At 40.8% G+C, this 19,665-nt stretch overlaps 1 protein-coding gene across 7 annotated transcripts in view; it reads left to right on the top strand.

Moving 5' to 3' along the window:
- The window catches only part of plxnb1b (plexin b1b), a 130,006-nt gene that overhangs the window by 28,906 nt on the left and 81,435 nt on the right, over positions 1-19,665 (top strand). For 6 of the 7 annotated variants that reach the window (XM_035631527.2, XM_035631525.2, XM_035631526.2 and 3 more), the window contains one exon: positions 3,526-3,586. The exons of the other annotated variant lie outside the window; for it this stretch is intronic. The gene's annotated coding sequence lies outside the window, so the exon portion shown is untranslated. The remainder of the gene's footprint in view (positions 1-3,525; positions 3,587-19,665) is intronic. 7 annotated transcript variants of the gene reach the window in all.

Here is a 19,665-nt window from a genome sequence, read left to right as displayed (position 1 = left end):
TCAGGTCAGATGATGTGCATTGACACATTTACTATAGTCTAAAATGTTAACCTGCGTAAGTCTAAAAGGACTTTTCCTAGATCTACATTTTAGACACATTAGCAGTGCAGTTGTGTATATGGCAGTGTTAGTTGGTTCACCATCCTGGTCGATAGTGAAATATTTTCAACTATTGTAAAAGTGACATAAAAAACAACAACTGATCGCATCTTGGTGATAGAATGGGACATGGGCCAAGAAAGACCCCATTACATTTTGGAGGGATCCTAGAATTTTTTTGTCACTTTCTTTAACATTGTGAGGTTTTTTGACAGTGCATGAATATTGATGGGAAAAGAAAAAAAGCACAATCCACAAAGGTGTAGCAGCGTGAGTGTGACACAGAATGAGGTAATTTAGAACAGGAGAAGGACTCGAACCAGCCTAGACTAAACAAGGAGCTCATATCTAAATGCAGAGCTACTTAGCAGTGATGTGGTTTTGGTATCAATAGTGTGAAGAAAACAGCACATTGCAAACTATATGTCGCAGACCGGTCCCCACAACACACCCAAACACCACTAACCCCTTTTACCACTTTCAAAAGAAATTACTCAAATTGTTTAATTGCTCAATATTGCTTATAGTCGTGGTAAATGATTCAAAAAGTCCTGAGTGGATTTAAGGTAGATTAAAAGTGAGTGTTCAAAACTAGAAAACTATTACGTGATTGAGGGATTTGATTCAGCCTTAAGCTGTATTAGGGCGAATGTGCGTAAAGATAATTCAAGTAACATATTTGAAGTTTTTATCCTTTAAGGAATGTTTGTCATGTAGTAAAGAAAAAGCTCACTACTGGAGTGAAAGCAGGAAACAGTGATGAAGGGGGGATTTCCCTGAGATACAAAAAAGTGTCAGTAATGAAAGTCGGCAGATTAGGTGTAGCTGATGACCCCTGTTTCCCCCACTGACTAAAGAAAATCAATCACGGCTAATACGAGTTGGGGAAATTGGCCCACATGCTATGTGAGCCATGTGTTGTTGTCAGATTACAATGATGAGTTAACCCTATTTTGCATGCCATTAGAAAAACCGTGTTTCAAATAATGAATGAACCGGCATAGAGACGGCATCCCGCTTGTCAAGTTCCGTGCAAGAGCACAATCAGACTTAATGACTGAGCGCTCTTTCATCCTCTATCTCATTAAGGCTTAGAGAGAGACGCCATTCTCTCATTACTTCACCATCAAGTTAGAAGATTAATCATTGTGCTTACACTGCTATTAGGGTTGCAAATTTTGTGCATTTTCCGTAACCGATAGTTGAAGAAGTTGATAATCAATAGTTGGTAAATATTAAATAAACAATAGAGCACATCTATTTCGAAATTTAAACATTATTCAAACACTATACACATTAGTTTTATTAGTTAGTTAGTTCTCCCACACTGCACTGGCTCCCGGTGGTGGCTCGGATCTGATTCAAGGCACTAGTACTTGCCTACCGTGCCGCGAATGGCTCAGCCCTTCCTACATCAAGAACATGGTCAAACCTTACACCCCAGCCCATCCACTCCGCTCTGCTACTGCCAAACGGCTTGCTACTCCCTCGCTGCAATGGGTGGGCAGCCACCGCTGAATCCCGTCTGTTTGCTATCCTGGTGCCCATTGACGTCAGGATTGGGTAATATCTTCATGGTTGAATGCAATTATTGTAAGTCGCGCCGTCCACCACAGTTATCGGCATCATATCCTTTTCCACCATGAAGCCAATCCTCTGCATCATTGTCTCTGCATGCACACCAATGCAGTTTCTTCTAGCTAATGCAGATGTGATGGTTTGTTGGGAGGATGACATTCCACTTTCGCCTCGCACTGCAAGCGTCAGGTGTATTTCTAAGAAAGAGTTTTATTGAATTCAACTTTTGTTGTCTGTTTCACTTTCCGTTGAAGTTAAAGGCTGCCTTTTCGGCCTTGTTTATGGTGGTATTTGTTGGTAAAAGGTACTTCACTGTGAGGTGGAATGACCGGCTGTGGGTTGAGGAATGAAGGAGGATGGGATCAGACCTTGTGCCAGTGAGACTGCGAAGGCAGGTCAGGAGTTGTATTTAGACCCTGTTTATATTTTCCAAAAGGGACAGAGGGAAAAATAGCAGAAATCTCTGGTATTTAATTATAGAGCGGCCATGACCAAAGGCACGATGTCATAGTAGTTTCAAGACCAACAGCTTAACAACCTCTGGAATGGTGGCACTGTTGGTTTGAGTGATGCCTCTTCATTTCCCCCTTCGAAGAGCCAAGTTTCTTTTGTGTTTGCGACCAGTTCCACAGAATGGACAAAATTCAAAAATTTAGTTGCGTTGAAAGACGTGTCTCCTGTTTTATATAAAGTATGCCTTCCTGCCTACACTGTGCTGTGGTTGTGATATTTACTTTTCACAGGTTAATCTGACCTAATTTGAGTTGAGTCGGGTCCCTGTTGGCGCTGTCAAAAGGTCCTTATGCATTTGTGGGAGGGGACAGTTTCAGAGGATGACTTGGTGCGATGTCCTTCCCTACAGAGTTTTTTGAGAGAGGGGGACTGTGTGATTTCTTTTTTTGGGCTGGCAAGGGTGAGCGAACATGCAAGAAAATTGAGTCGACATTTTCTCACCGGGCTGAAATTGGCAGTCTCTTTTAATGGCCACAAAGGGAACCATGAAGGCTTTACTGTATCTGGATTCAAGTCACCCCCTTAATGTCAGGGAGTGCTTCTGTTTGTTGCTGTGTGAGTGCACTTACATAAGGCTTCTTCATGTGGCCAATTCCCAGTGATGTTTTTGGTTGGAATGCCCATCTCTTATTGCAGTGTGTCAGGCAGTTGTTATTTAAAGATTTGAGTCTGACATTTCTTTCAGTGGATAGATGAAACTAGGGAGTGATTTATTTAGCCTGTAGCTATTTAGCCAGCAGGGGAGGGTGGGTTTTAATTTGGATACTTTGGACACTCAAATTGATCCTAGACAAATTTCATCCAATTTGGGTTGAATGTGTGCTTGCATAGTTATTTAGTCATATCTGTGACTCCTGTATTGTTTTACAATTCACTTCCACTTACAATGCACTCCAGACATTCCCTCTCAGAGCAAACATGTCCTAATCCAGAATTTTTTCCAGTGCTTTTTAAATTGTGATGACTGTGTTGTGAATGTATTGAAGCATGGTTATGTTTAATGTTGTGCCAGTCTGACTTTTGTGGTGACTCTTCTCTTACCGTGTTGAGCAGGGTCTCTGTTGTCACAGTGAACAATACTTGCCTTGCATGAAGAGAGCCGTCGCCTGCGTTGCATGAATTAAGAAAACATGACAGGCGTTGCAAATGGCTTAGCTTACTTTGTAGGGGAAACTTTCATAGCCTCTGGCTCCGGCTCTCATCATCTGTTTCCACATTATGGTTCCTCAAAGACAATTTGTGTTGTGTTGTGTTATGCTTTTGGCCCCTTAAGAGAGAAAGTTGTATAAATATGCTCAGTGGACTAACTGCTCGTTTTTCTCCATGTTTGGAAAGATTCTCATGGGAACCATGGAAACATTGGAAATGGCAGGACAAGAGCAGTAGACTTCGACAGGTAGGAAACATGATTTTTTTAATGCTTATTCACTAATGTGTCCTGGTTACATGATACATAGTCACAGAAATGGTAGCCCTAACTAATTTTTATTCTCATAATCACTGTTAATTGGATTTTTCTTTTGAGCTGTTGCTCTTTTTCACACGAGAGTAGCCACGTGTCCAAAGGGGGAGGTCTCTTAAAACTTTTTAATTAATTCCTTCAGTTTATCTGAATTACACAATGGCTTATGGGATTTGAGTTTCCTCCTCCTGCTGTGTCAAGTCCACCCCACCCCCCCAAATCCACATCCCATCACTCTCAGTTGCTATTTAAAGTGCCAGCGGCAGCTCCCAATTACTCCTCCCCATGCCAAACCAGAAGCACCAGCGATGCAAACTGAGGCCTCCCCACTGTGACTTCTATCTGTTTGTTTTCATATTCCCTTTCCCTCGGTCAGCCCTCCTCCTTTGTGCTCTTACTGTTTTAGCCTTCACCAAGGATTATTGTTTTTCCTGCAGCTGAACTTGGTTATATAAACTTACGCCTGATCCCCCTCCCATGATTCTCCTCCCTGTCTCCACTACTCTGCCTGGCTCCTGTCTTCTTGGCACTCCCACAAAGCCCAGTGTTTTGATTACATTGTGAAATTGGAGCCAGGACTATTTATTCCCATGCTGTTGTGTGTAGGACCTGGTTGGAGTAAAAGCCATGTAGGGGGAGGCCAGTAGGCTGTTGTGGTTGAATCCGGTGGATGGTGTTGGTTTTTTGGTGAACAGTTTGTCTTTTCTTAACTGGTCTGTGGCCGTGCATCCAGCCAACAAGAGTCGCATCCTACTGTCAGCAGTTTCTGCACATAATCCAAACACCATCTTTCAGACCATGGCAGGGTGGCAGAGCCGCTGAGTAGTTTGAGAAGTGTCACTGAGAATGACCGCAGATCCTCACTTTCTGAGCTTTATAGCAGGAATACTGTCCAGTGTGCAGACTCGCTGACAACAGTGGCAGAATAATCATGTCCACAGACAGGAAATGTCCTTAAGCTGATCCACAGTGTGTGTGTGTTGTCAAATTTGATTTGGACACAGCAGTGAAAAACTGCAGTGAGGTTGGAAAAACAGTGCTTGAGTCTTACTTCTTTTCCCATGGAGTAAATGTCCTCATAAATTATCAAATAATCCTAAATAAGGGATACAAGGAGACCAGGTCAAATTATCAGCTTTATTTGAATACAAAAAGCCCAATATGTTTTAATTATTTCTGCTTCAAAACTGCATTTAAGTAATTATAGCTTCAATTAGGGATGCATCGAAATGAAAAAATTGATGACCAAAACAGAAACAGAAAATAATTTACCATTGCATAAATTAAATTGCCTTTTTCTTTTTTGTCTTGATTTTCAAGGAAAAAAATGAATTACGAAAGTCAAATTTATCAATATTTATAAAAAAAAATGTATGCATTCCAACAGACATATCGACAAAAAACAATATAACTTAAAATAAATAAATTAGAGCAGATATAAGAAAATACTTTTATTTGCACACACCATTACTGTCTGAAGTGTCGGGGGGAGACACTTCTCTCCCCCATCTCCTGCATCCCATCGTCAAGTGGCTTTCCCAAATCCAACTCAACCTGGATCATATTTTGTGCACGCTACCTTTTCCCCACATCTAAGTAATGATCTTTATATCGTCGATCTAGTACAGTCGCGGTGCAGTACAGGGTTTGGAGTTTGCCTGACTAATGTGTGTTGACAGCCTCCAAGAGAGCACTTTAAGTTGCCTTTACTCCGTGGTCTGTTTCATCGTCTTTGGTGAGAAGACCGTTAGTGCTGCAAGCTTATCTCCCTTGTAGCTGCTCCAATGGGGCGAGTAGAGAGAGAAGTTTCTCGATTAACACCCACTGGTATGCGGTGAATGTTGTGGGCAGATCATAAGCTATTTTTGCATCATTCTCTGACAATTTTGTTTAATCAATTAACTTAATATGGCGGTGTCTTTGCCTTGTGTTTTGCTGCGGTTTCCTAACGGCTTCCTTTATTCAACAGCACTCCCGCTGTGTTCCTGATTTCAGGCTGGGATGTTACAGACCAACCGTAATGTATGTGAAACCAAAACCAAAGCTATTCACACAGGGCAGGTAGATGCAGGCGCGAGGAGATGAGAGTTTAGCGAGCAACACAAACGAAATATAAGGCCATTTTAATCATTTTTTTCAATGTATTGTATATGTGCATCTGGATGGTCGCCACTGGCGACTTGCAGAAAAAAACAAGTCGCAAAACGAATTCACCCGCATACAGGAACACATGAAATAGGAGTACCTCCACCAACCAACAAGTAAACCAACCAAGACATTACCAAATATGAGGACTTTTTATTTCTATGTGGAAATTATTGATATTTAAAGCTGTGACTTTGGAAAGACTGGGATGTTGCACTGATGGAAGGTACAGGCATGGAAGTAACCATTAGTATCGCTTTGATCTAATGTAATTTACTGGACTCCAATGAACAATTATAATCACATGATTGAACTGAATCCATGCAAGAGACAGACTGTTTGTGTTTGACAAAATGGGTGGAGCTGTGCCCACAGTGTGTCAACATGGCAACAGCGTTTGACACATGGTCAAAACTTTCACAGTAGAATATCAGCCACGTCTCTCAACTAAGCTGACCAAATTTGAGGTTTCTCCAGTGAACCTGCAAGGCAGAGGAAGTAAAAGTCAAATTTCGAACGTCCTGTTGACATTATGACATGTAGATGTATTGAGAGTTGGACTGTTATCATGCCTGAGAAGTTTGGATCAGATCAGACCATGTACCTTTGATTTGGAGCAACTTCCTGTTCATGGCGAGGTCCGCGCACCTCATGCTCGGGCCCTAATAATCCTTATGGAAACAATAGGGCCTTGCACCTCGGTGCATGCGGCCCTGATGCATGCATGCCCCAGGTCCGCGCACCTCGTGCTCGGGCCCTAAAAATAATCCTTACGGAAACAATAGGGCCTTGCCCTTCGGTGCATGTGGCCCTGGTGCATGCATGTCCCAGGGTCCGCGCACCTCGTGCTCGGGCCCTAATAATAATAATAATAATCCTTACGGAAACAAAAGGCCTTGCACCTCGGTGCATGCGGCCCCTGGTGCATGCATGCCCCAGGGTCCGCGCACCTTGTGCTCGGGCCCTAATAATAATCCTCATGGAAACAATAGGGCCTTGCACCTCGGTGCTTGCGGCCCTGGTGCATGCATGCCCAAGGGTCCACGCACCTCGTGCTCAGGCCCTAATAATAATCCTTACGGAAACAATAGGGCCTTGCTCCTCGGTGCATGCGGCCCTGGTGCATGCATGCACCGGGGTCCGTGCACCTTGTGCTCGGGGCCTAATAAACAAGAGAGTGGTTTCCTTTTCACAAAGAGAAACATCTTTATTGCTTATACGGAAACTTGGACACATCTTTTTCCGCCTGTTTCACTGTTTTCACAATGTTTTCACAATGTTATTCTAAACTTCACCGGGATAACTGTTAAAAGTTTTCCCTGTAAAAAAAACAGTAATCAGCTGGCAGCAGGGTTGCCATTATGTTACTGTAAAATTAACATTTATCTACCGTCACTCAAATTTCCAGATTTTTACTGTTATTCAAAAATACAGTATGAGCTATGATTTAGTAGGTTAAAAACACATGAATAGTCACACTATATATAAATAAAGCAACTTTTGTTGACAAAAATAGTTTACAGTCAACCAAAACACTCTTACACACAACTGAAACGCCTCCCTTTTCAACTGAAATGCCTTCCTGTTCAACTGAACTGCTCCCACACACAACTGAAACTCTCACACACAACTGAAATGCTCTCACACTCAACTGAAATGCTCTCTTACACACAACAGAAAAATTGTACGCTGGCATACACAAATTCAGCTATAAGGTCCTGGCACACATGCCAGACTTTTATTTTTCGATTTTTCAGCTGTACTTAACACTATCCTAACACTATTAACGAGGAAATTGCTAGTTGATTTTAATCTAGACATAAGCCTTGTAGGGCTCCAGACAAAAAAAAATCTAGGAGCCAAATGAAATTTTCAGGAGCCAAAAACTCGTTGTCAGAGCACATGTCTAATGTCTCCCTTACATTTTCTTTCCCCTCTATACTGTCTGCCTTTGTCTGCCCTGCATCCCATACTGTGCACAATGTATTCTTTGCACAGTATGTGCCATGTCCAATATGCTTCAATCTCGTTAAATACATAAATGTCCAAAAAATACACTCACACAGTTCTCAAATACAAAACCTTGTATCAAGAATGAATAAATTACAAAAATGAAATGAAAACAAATAAATGATAAACATAATAAAATAAATCATTTTTTAAGACAACTCTGAGTTGCTTTTCACATTTGGCTTACTGTAAAATTATAGAAGAGCTAAAAGGAACAACTGGAACAGGAAGAACTATAACAGGGATTGCCAACCAGTCAAGCATAATGAGCCAAAACCCCCCCACACACCATCGCAAAGAGCAACATGCAACTTACAATAAGAACCTTTGTAAGGTTCATTGATTCCCATAGGATTTTGAGACACTATGGTGGGTGGACATCTGAACCTGTAGGGGGGTCCGGGGTACCCGCTCCCCCGGAAGAAAATTTTGTACATGTCAAAGTGAAATCTTTGATAGCAGTAAACAATTTAATCATAAACACAGGGGTTGTATGGATATGAATGATGATCACCACCATTAATATCCTTACCACCAATGTGTTGTATGGACACAGACGACCCCACCCACATACCATTACAAAAGAAGGGGGAATATGATTCTTTGCTTGAAAACAATAACAGGACAGAGCAATCAATTGTACAATGAACATAAATAGTGAACTTGACACAATTTTGAGTAAAAGTAGCAATTTGTATGAAATTATAAACAGATTATTTCCTGAGGATATTGAAATATATCAGATGAGTTTTCCCCATATTTTTAAGACCATACCTGTGTTATGGTTTTCATTCAATTTCCACTATCATACATGTGTTTTGTGTTCTTCAAATAAATTAAGTTAATTTTAAGACAAATATGTGTGTGTGTGTGTTTATATATATTATTTATAAGGGAAGCAGAGATGCTCCACTGCTGGATACATCTTCTTACTAATCTTGCCAATAATCCAAGATACCGGTCTGTCTGTGTGTCTGCTGTCATATCTTGACAACTGTTCATATTATTAGCCTCACACTTGGCCTATGTGTTGTTTAGGGTCCAAGCAAGTTCAGTTGATCAGAGCAACGGCAGCTGGGACTCATCAAAGTTAGAGATCAGGTGAACAGCTGTTTGTGCAGCAGCAGGGCTTCAGACCTCTGAGGACTGAATCCTTCACAGGGCACTATTCTCTATCTCGTCCATAGGTCTGTCGTGTACACCCCCACGCTGATTCTTTGGTATCAATGAATTTATTGTGTTCATCATACAAGATGTTTTGCAAAGCCTGAAGGAGGGAGTTCTGTATTTCACACATAATGGTCAGGGAATTTTTTTTCAAGTTTTTTGTGTGCGCGCAGCACTCTTTGCTTCTGCGCTTGACCCTAGACACAAACACCATAGATTTTTGGAACCAGCACTTCGCCTCACCATCCGAGAGAAGTTGTCTGACTTACACGATGTGGTTACTGTGCAAGACATGCATGGGACCGCAATGTCGCAAGCGCAGATGCACTGGACACCCAGCACCTGCTGATACCTGCCACCTCTGTGCCAGTGTAGCACGTCTTTTCCGCAGCAGGACTGATCATAAAAGAAAGCGTTCTCCCCTTTCTCCCGAACAATTTGACGTGCGCGTTGTCCTGAGCAGGGATTTAATTCATTTTAGGTTTTCAGAAAAACAGTGTTTCCAAACTTTATTTTCTGTGTAAAGTTGAGCTTCAGTTTTTTTTTTTTTTACCCTTACAGGCCTACAGCGTTTCTTCGACGTTAAGTCAAGTTAAATGTGACCTGTGAATTTAATAACGTTTTTGTGGTTGTAAAAAAAAATTCCTTAAAGGGTAACTGTGACAGTTTTGATTGAGAATAAGCATTACGTGTTGAGAGGACTGTATTGCTGTCCATCGTTATTCCTGCAGAAAGATGAGTTGCGTTCTAAAAATTGATTTACAAGTATGAGTTCTCTATTGGCCCTCGAGGAATTGATGCAATCCCTCGATCTTGGGAATTACTAATCGTGCCCATCCCTAATTATTTCCTTTAATCACTTTCATGAGTATTATATGTTAGATGATATGTAGCCAAAGGTTCAATGAATTACACACAGACACTTGAACTCAGTCATTAATAACATAACAGAACAAAAATAGAAGGCGATGACTGAACTTGAGTGCAGGTATTATAAGCCACGACACTCAGGACACCACTAGGCATGGGCCGGTTTCCGGTTTAAAGGTAAACTATGGCATCAAAAAGCCACGGTTCTGAAACCACTAACATTTCCCAAACCGTCCCGACAGTATGAACTGTCTTTTAATTCCAGTGCGCTGCACTGCTCGGTGTTGTATGACCGAGCGAGTGAGAGAGCGCAGCGGTGAGCCGTTTGTTTGGCTAATGTGCTAATGTGCAGTGCCGGTCGCAGTCTGTCTCACTCTACTAAATGCTGCAGTGCCTTAAGTTTAAAGGAGGCATCTAGGTGCTTCCTGACTACAGTACGGTCTGGACACGGCTGCTCTGGAGAGCTTGATTAGCCGTATCACCGCAGCTGTGCTAATGATGCACCTAGCACTGCTCCACTGAGCCAGTTCTGCTCCACGTCTCGTCTCTGTCCTACAGCTGAGAGACAGAACCACGCTCACCTCTACCAATGTTTACAGATACCTTCACTTAGGAACCAAAAAGTGCAGTGGAATCCCCCAGGTCGCATACTGTGCAGAGGGACAACTGTCTCCAACACGAGCAGTACAGAGCAGTCACACAATCACCATCAACAACACTTAAGAGACTGCATTCATTTTAATTTCATCTTGAAGTGGGGGGTTCTCAAAAAAATAATTCTGTTATGCTCTATATGTTAACATACAATATTTACTAATGTTCCAAATATTCTGTATTTTATTTGGAAATAAAATAAATTATGGTCGTTTTTTTTACCCAGAGATTTTACAATAGCACATTTTATAGGTGTGTGATACCGTGAAACTGCAGTATTTTTGCCCAAGGTTATCATAGGCGCATGCCTAGACATCACACTATGACATCATACACTTTCTCTCAACACCACTAACTCTGACCGACTTCCAGCTTCCCAGTCGTTGTGGTGCCAAGTTCAGGTTCATCTTTATGGAGCAGGCTGACGATGACCGTATCATCAGCAAGTTTCAGGATGTTCCTATACCCATGCTGGCTTCTACAGTCATTGGTGTAAAGAATGTAGAGTAAAGGGGACAGGACACGATCCTGAGGAGAGCCAGTGGAAGAGGAGCGTTGCTCTGACAGACATGTTAAAAATTCTGAAATCAACCCAACAAGGCAGGTCTCTAACTGATTTTGCAACCTGTTTTTTTCAGCCAGTCGACAGACGCAAATTTACAATACATAGAAATAAAAAATAAAATTTATTTTATTTATTTATTTTTATATATTTTTAATATAATGCCAAGCCGAAGTCATTTAAGGTCACTTTCTTAATTCACCTTATTCCTAATTCCTGTATAAAAGATTGTGGATGAAATTTACATTCTTGAAACTGCTTTGTGAAACCTAATCCTCACCCTGACGAACCCTAACCCTAACCCCCCCCCAAAAAAATTACATTTCTGTATTTATGGTAGCAATTGTCATTTTTTGTGTGACAGTTTATGAATGTGACGGAAAAATGTGTGGTAAATAGCAGCGCTGTGTGAATGGGTGAATGTGACTTCCCTGTAAAGCGCAAAACAGGAAAACCGGAAAAAAGAGGCGTCACGCACCATGGCAACGGCGACAGAGCTGGTGTTGGGATCGTTCGATGAAGAAATGGTGGTTTTACGCTTGCTTTCAGAAAAGCGACGTAAAAGAGGAAGGTGGTTTGTTCATCCTTCGAACGACAACAGACACGTTGGGTGCTAATTCAGTGTCCTAGTGAACAGTGTTAATTTAGCTAGTTTAAATTTAGTCTTCTTCTTAAGACGAAAATGCTTATTAGTTTTAGTCACATTTTAGTCATGTCTATCCTTCATAGTTTTATTCTAGTTATAGTCTACAAAAAAATTCATTACATTTTAGTTGATGTAATATCTGGATTCATTACCTTAGTCTTCTTCAAAGAAAATAAGCTCTGATAGCTTGGTGGAAAGTTCACAAAACCATGCACTCAGCAAACACGCCATGTGAATTCACACCACTATTGAACAACCCAGACTTCACCAAGGAAAAAAAAAAAAAAAATCTCAAACATTGGAAAAACAAAGGTATCACACAACTCAACATATAATCCGTAATACAGCCTTCACTCCCTCTCAGGAACTAACACATAGGTACAAAATAAATAATAAATATTTTGTTCAATATCTACAACTCAAAACAGCAATAAACACACAATTGATTTAAAGCAAGATAATCTTCAAACATCTACAATAGCAATAGAAATAATGAAGACCACAACAACCAAAAACACTCTCTCCAAACTCTACAAGCTCATCACAACTGACTCAACAATTTCCTACCCCATCGAGGCCAGGAGGCCGGGCACTGACGCTCTAAGCTCTGGAGTCAGCTTGAGAGACTTTAGGGATTTCATAACTGAGCTATGACCCTAACTGTGAATTTCTCATGTTTTCATATAACACATGATGATGATGATGATGATGATGATGGTGGCCAAATAATGAGTTTTTAGGTAAAATATAGGTCGTGCAGGAGTGTGGTGTGGCCTGGCTGCACGGGAACATTGGGTGCAGGGTAGTGAATACCATATTTCTCTCATTGTGGACAATATGTAAAGAAGAGAAGATTTCAGTAATTACGAGGACTGTTTGTGAAAATGAAAAGTATAGATGAGAAAAAGCATGAACCAACAGACTCCGAGCATATTTACATCCTGATGTGACCATGGGGGATGTAATGACTTTTTAATTGGCACTTTACTGAGTTGAAGCCTGTCAGTAGCACGTCCATTATCCCTTGGTGTGTTTGTGTTGTTGTGTATATTCCAGAGGGATGTGGGCATCTCACTAAGCGACTGCTAATCATAAATCCGTTCCAGAGAGGACTGTAAATCACTGTCTTGCCATTTGTTCCCTGGGACTAAATGTTCCTGATGACAAAAGAGCTATTTGTAAAAGCAAGCACCACGCTGAGCCATGTGCTTGTTTACGCTGTCAAAATGGTGAGCTAACATCGACCAAGACAGTGTAAAAACCCAGTTTAATCCAACAACTATTCAATCCCTTTCGCTAATTAATTACCTGATGTTTCAACATACATGGGGGGTTCATCTTCTACAGTGCTGGCTGCAGGGTTTGCTTACTTTTGCCTGTGGCTCCTGCAGGGTATTTGGCATCTTTCAGGTAATCAACCATGATACAATAGGGCTGCAACCAAATATTATTATCATTATTGAATAATCTGTGGATTATTTTCTTGATTAATCGATTAGTTGTTTTTTCCGTAAAATTGTGAAAATTTCGATCACGTTTCCCAAACCCCAAGATGATGTTTTGTTTTGTCCACACAACAAATATATTTAGTTTACTACATAGAAGAGCAAAGAAGCCAGAAAATCTTTACATTTAAGAAGCTGAAATCATTGAATTTTTCCTTTTTTTAATAAAAACTACCTGAACCTATAAATCGATTATTAAAAGAGTTGGCGATTACTAATCAATTAACCAATCAACTGTTGCAACTCTAATACACACATCACTTTTTATTTATACCATGTGTTTGACAAGGTGGTTCCCCTGGCCACCTTTGCATTTCAGTTAACAAATATTACTGTGAGAGTCGTCTGCCTTAACTTCTCAAAAGCATGACCACACTTGTGATTGCGTTTGGCTCACCATTGTCCTGACTCAGTGTAGTCATGTTAATCTTTTCTTCTTCTACTACTAATTTTTGTATTTAATGGCATTAGGCAAACAGTTTTTGGTGATGTATCACTACCCATTTAGCTGGAGTGTGGACTGTTAGTCTAGTAGTTCTCTTTTTCTCTGTACACTCAGATACGTTCTTAAGTACTGGAATTTGGCACCGTTAAGCTGTGTCCACCACAGAAACTTACCTCATGTTTACAGAAACTCTTTTTTGGTATTGAGGAAAGCGTTAATTTCTTCAAAACCGCGAGCAGCACCGCTTACATCAGAGCTTATCGATACTATGGTCTTTCATAGTTTAGCCCGGGGGACTGTTTAATACCGGGTTTCAGTACCCATCCCTAGACCTAAGAGAGATGCGTCATCATCCTTCACCTAACTAAATGCCTGCTCTGTAGTAAGCTAATTTGAACTACTAAATGACAAAGTAATGTAGCCTAGTGCCGTTAACCAACTGAATTCCGTAGTGCATACAGTGTTTCTTTTGGGATTTTGAGAGACTATGGGAGGTGGATGTCAGACCCTGTATGGGGTGAAGGGTCAGGCTCCCCTGGGAAAATTTTTTGTACATTTTAAAGTTAAATCCATCAATCTGGTGAACTTTGATAGCAATTAAGGAGGCTAGATCTATGAAGGACTTCATGCTCTTGTAAACAATTGTGGCTGAGGTAAATAATTTAATCATAAACACGTAGGTTGTATGTAGGGATGAACGATTAATCGCTTTCAAATCTAAAAATCGAGATTTTGAGTGCGATTTGCAAATTGTACAGGCTGCGATTTAGAATACATAATGCAGTGCATCTGACCCAGGGTTTATACTTTGCCAGTGTGACAGTTATGCTCACCATTTAGCAATGCCGTGCTGCACACACACTTGTCATTCTCACCAATCAGAAGTTGCCCAAGGCGACTGCGTATACGCCCACCAACAACACATGGGTGAAATCAAAGAATAACATTGGATTAGCGGAGTGGCCTCCGCGGAGCCAGAAGCAACCTTTCACAATTTAGTCCTGAAGAAGAGCCGCAAATTCGTTGATACAGGAGTATTTCGGGTTTGAGCCGACAGATGTGCAACAAAAGAAGGTATAGGGCAAAGCATTCAGTCGCTACATCCCGAGGCCACACCACCCGTATCAGCGCTTGACACAGCACCACAGGCAGCTACATGGTTGTACGGCCAACAAGTGTAGTGTACAGCCAACAAGTCAGTGAAAGTTGTGACTCCCCGTCTGTCAAACACAGCACCACACAAGAGTCGTTTTTGCCTGTTACTCCGTATGAAAATGTCTCACGGAGGCACTGTGAGGTAAAGAACACATGACTATTCCCTCGTTAAAGAGACAGACTGCTAACAGAGAGAGAGCTAAAGGCGTGCGTGCCTACATGAATGCAAATTAAAATCGCAATATCTGTCAGAAAAAATTGCAATTATATATTTTCCCCAAATCCTTCAGCCCTAGTTGTATGGATATGAATGATGATCACCACCATAAATATCCTTACAAACCTGTGTTGTAGGGACACTGACAGGTACTTTCCACTATCATACATATGTTTTGTGTTCTTCAAAGAAATTAAGTTAATTTTCAGACATACAGTACATACAGACGTGGACAAAATTGTTGGTACCCTTCCGTTAAAGAAGGAAAAACCAACAATGGTCACTGAAATAACTTGAAACTGATAAAAGTTATAATAAATGAAAATTAACTGAAAATTAACTAATGAAAATCAGACATTGCTTTTGAATTGTGGTTCAACAGAATCATTTTAAAAAACAAACTAAACTAACTTTCTTTCTTTAACGGAAGGGTACCAACAATTTTGTCCTTGTCTGTATATATAGTATATATATTATATATAAGGGCAGCAAAGAGGCTACTCTCCACTTCTTCTTACTAATCTTTCTAATTATTCAAGAAATATGTTTTGTCAGTCAATCAGTCAGCCATATCTCAAGAACCGTTCATTGGAAACTATACTCGTGCGAATAATAAGCATTCATTCGGTGTGAAAGCACCTTTAGAGATCATTTATGTAGCTATGTTAAGTTTAAAAATATATTTTGGATTGTTATTTGTTTATGGCGTGACATATTAGTCTATGGCGCAACAAATTAAACTATCGCGAGCCGCCGCAGTATAGTCAATGTATGGGAAACACGACATGCACTGAGGCGGAGACTGCCGTCACTAAAGCATTGGTTGAAATAACTGATTGGTTGGATTCAAATGTTTTTTTGACGTGGTGGCTAAGTTTTTGCCGCGGCGAAATGTCACCAGCGGAAACACTGTTTTGTTTCTTTTGTCTGTTTGACCATCCATGAAACATCCTTAAACAAACAAATGATGTAATGCCAAGTGCAATAGACCTCCGCTATCTCCTCTTGAGACAAAGTGACTTTCCTGGAGCCAAGCAGCTTAACCTCACAGCAAGCAGAACGATATAATCAAATAATGTTGTTTAGTCAAACTCCTGTGTTTTTATTGGACTGCATGAACTACGCTTGTACTTCATGACTTCAGCCAATGAGACAGAGGAACCAGAGTAGAGGCCAGTCGCTCATTTCACTGATTGTGTCCTCTCTCTTTTTTTAAATTTAAAGTCACCTACATTCATCTTGGGCTTCCCAGACAAGCAGAGCAGTGTGCAGAATCTAAATCACTGCTTGACCATTTCAGTGACATTCACTCACCATCTCTTACCTTTTTTTTTTATCCCCCTCTCTAATGCCCTCCACTTTCTCCATGATGCTCCAGATCTTAAGGATGTTAAGGTGGGGATGAGTGCTTTACTGCGTGGTGAGCTGCTTTTGATGTTCAAATCCTGCAAAGGGAAGCTGTGAAAAAGTGAGAAAAAAAGTTGATTATCCATGTTTCACTTCCATATTGTGCTTGGCTTTGAAAGGAACATTTGGAAACAAGGATGTTTGTAATAAAGGAGCTTTAACCTTTGTTGATATCTTCAACAATACAAAAGAGCTTTGACTCTAATCTTTGTGATCCAAATTTGTTAAAAAATGAAAACAACAAAATGACAACAACAACAACAACAACAGCATATTTCCCCAAAAGTGCAAGAATCATGCAAGTACATAAACATTTACCAAGTAGGCAAAACGGCTTCATGTGCTCAATTTTATAATTTTTTTTCTATTTTAATCATTCATGGACTAAGGTGTAGTCTAAATAGTTTCTGCTGTCCTGAGGTTAGTGGGGGGGCTTGTTCCACCATTGAACCAGAGCAGTAACCAGACTGATTTAGTTGAGCATTGGCTGCCTACCCCTAGCGGTTAGGGGGTAGCAGAGTGGAGTGGACGTGCTTGGGTGTAAGGTTTGACCATGTTCTGGACGTAGGAAGTGCCTGAGCTATTAGCAGCAGTAGGCGTTCTCATCTTGACTTTGGCCTGCATCTCACTCTGCTCTTTGCTAATCACATGTATTAAAATGAAAGGATCTTGCTGCTCTCCTGTGGTTTGGTTTTTGATTGTTTGATGGTTTGTTGCTGAGGTTGTAGCTCAGCATCCTTGTGAAATCATTTTGTTTTATAAAACTTAAGTTACTTTAATTATCTTAACTGAGAGAGCAGAGTCTACTTGGTTTTCTACCGGATGTGATGAATTCTGGCCAGGCAGACAGTACTTAACCTGGGCAGGCGTCTCTTATTTTTCTCTCCTTGATTCGAATTATGTTTGAAATTCTAAAACTTATACTAAATCAATGCATTTGAAATTTTCTTCTACAACAATGTATTTAATTTAATCAATGGTAAAAGGTTCCATGAGTCATTCGAGTTCACCTTGTCCTGCAGACTTGCTTCTGTCTCATTAATGAGCTGTCCCCTGTCCTTCTCCCCCTCTCCTTCCATCCAAGACAGACTGAATTAATAAGCAGAGTGAGAAAGAGCAAAGACTGTGAAAACAGAAAAGTAAGGTTAATGACAGAAGGGCCAAAGAGAGACAGTAGAGGGGAGAACAATACATGGTAATGGAGTGAGCAGAGGCTGATGGGAGTGTTTTGATGAAGAGAGTATCCAAAGAGACAATGGACTGATCTGGGGTGGAGGCCAAATTATACACACACAAACACACATGAGGCCGATCAATAATCAAATCAAATCACACCAAAAACCTGCCTAAACCCGCTAACACCTTAAAGGGCCAGACTTGGCTTGTAACACTGTGCTCAGTTTGTATATTTTGAAAGAGTGACAAAAGTACAAGATATAAGGTAATGTTGACCACCGTCTCACCGGCTTCCATGTTGGCTGCTTTTTGTTGTTTACTACACTGTTCTTCTTCTTTGTTTTATAGCGCGCACCGCTCTTTACCGCCAACTATGACTGCCATCTATCACTTAACTTTTTTCCAGCTGCCGATGATCAGACCCTGGTTTGCTCGCAGTGTGAGCAAACCAGGTGGCCAAAAGGTTAAAAAACCTGGGTCTACACCAGGTGGCCAAAAGGTTAAAAAACCTGGGTCTACACTGTAATTTTGGTGTGAAAGTGGTATAAGGAGGTGGTTTAAGACGCATGTGTCCACATTCTAATAGCAGTGAAAACGGGTATGTGACTTTCGTGACATTAGGGACCCCCTACTCAACTGACGCCCTCAGTGAGCATAAGTAAAAAGAATTTGACAGATCACGCATGTGATCTGCGGGTTAATTGCATTTTTCTTTTTTTACCATAATGCGTAAAATACCGTTTTCATATTCTATTTACTGACGTTACTTTTACTTTTACTGTTACTTTTTAAAGAAGCGTAATAATTCCCCAAATGTTGATGCAGAGAACTGCAGTGAAAATGTAATTATCGTGAGATGTTGAAGGACCAAAATTAACATGCCTGTGTTCACGTGAACAAGGCATGTTAACAGCAGTAGAAGCGGATCGTAGTCATGGCTACTGGAGGAGCGGAAGACCTGGAGAAGTCATCCGCACCATTTAAGTCTAATTATTTTGTTAAACACAACAACGCATTTGGTCTTTTGCAAACAGAAATGATGTTGATTTACATACAGAGCGGGTAAGTGAAATCAGATGACAAGTGGTCACTGAAGACGCATGTGGAGGCACATTCTGCTGCCAGGTAAGAACAGACGAACTGAGAGCTGTCCACTTGTGATCGGATCACTCAGGTCGGATCTTACTGCCAGGTGAAAACGGGGTCTAAGTTACAGGTCAACATTCAGGCTGTAGTCTCATACAGAGTGTTAGAAAAATAAGCCACACAAGGTTGCAGTGGACTTAAATATGGATTAGCTCCGCCAAGGAGCTTATGTTTTCATCGTTTTTTTTGTCAGTTTGTTAGTTTGCAGGATTACACAAAAACGACTTTAGTGATGTCCATTCAATTTCGTGGAGGGTTGGGGCATGACCCAAAGAAGAACCCTTGAACTGAACCATGCAATATATGGCGAGGGGTGATATACAAAGGCTATACTGATAGTTTTGCCAAAAAATTCTTAGCGTTTTAATAGAAAAAAATTGTAAATACAATAACTTACTTATGATGATAATAATTGTAGTGTGCTCTGACAGTCCTGGGCCCTTGGAATCGTCCTATCCCCCTGGGTGTTGGCCATGGAGGAGGTTTGCCCTTTGAAAATCAGGCTTAAAATCGTGTAGTGTTAACTCAGCATTATGTGTTGGTTTATGTAGTCTTACATACAGTAGTTCTAAAGATTGACTTCTGACCCTGTCAGATTGCAAATGTGTTGATAGTTGTTCCAAATGGCTGCACATGAAAGTGGAGTGAGAAACGGCCATCATGTCACATGATATTCGTTAAAAATGGTGATAATGCCGTATATTTTTATTCATTCTCTTCTGAAAGAACATTTGGTTGTTCACATTTCAGGAGCCACAAATAGCTGTGTAACAAATGGAAGGGGAGAAAAGAAAGCTGGAGAGGGAAATATAATTTTTGGCTCTTCTGCACAGCCAACCATTCACGGGTGAAGTGGGTGTGAATGTCAGATCGTTGGTTTTGGAAAGTTACAGGAAATGGTGGACACA

Source organism: Scophthalmus maximus, chromosome 6 (assembly GCF_022379125.1).
Source record: "Scophthalmus maximus strain ysfricsl-2021 chromosome 6, ASM2237912v1, whole genome shotgun sequence".
Classification (NCBI taxonomy): Eukaryota; Metazoa; Chordata; class Actinopteri; order Pleuronectiformes; family Scophthalmidae; genus Scophthalmus; species Scophthalmus maximus.
Note: the sequence above shows the minus strand (reverse complement) of the source record. Positions and strands in the feature narration are given on the sequence as shown.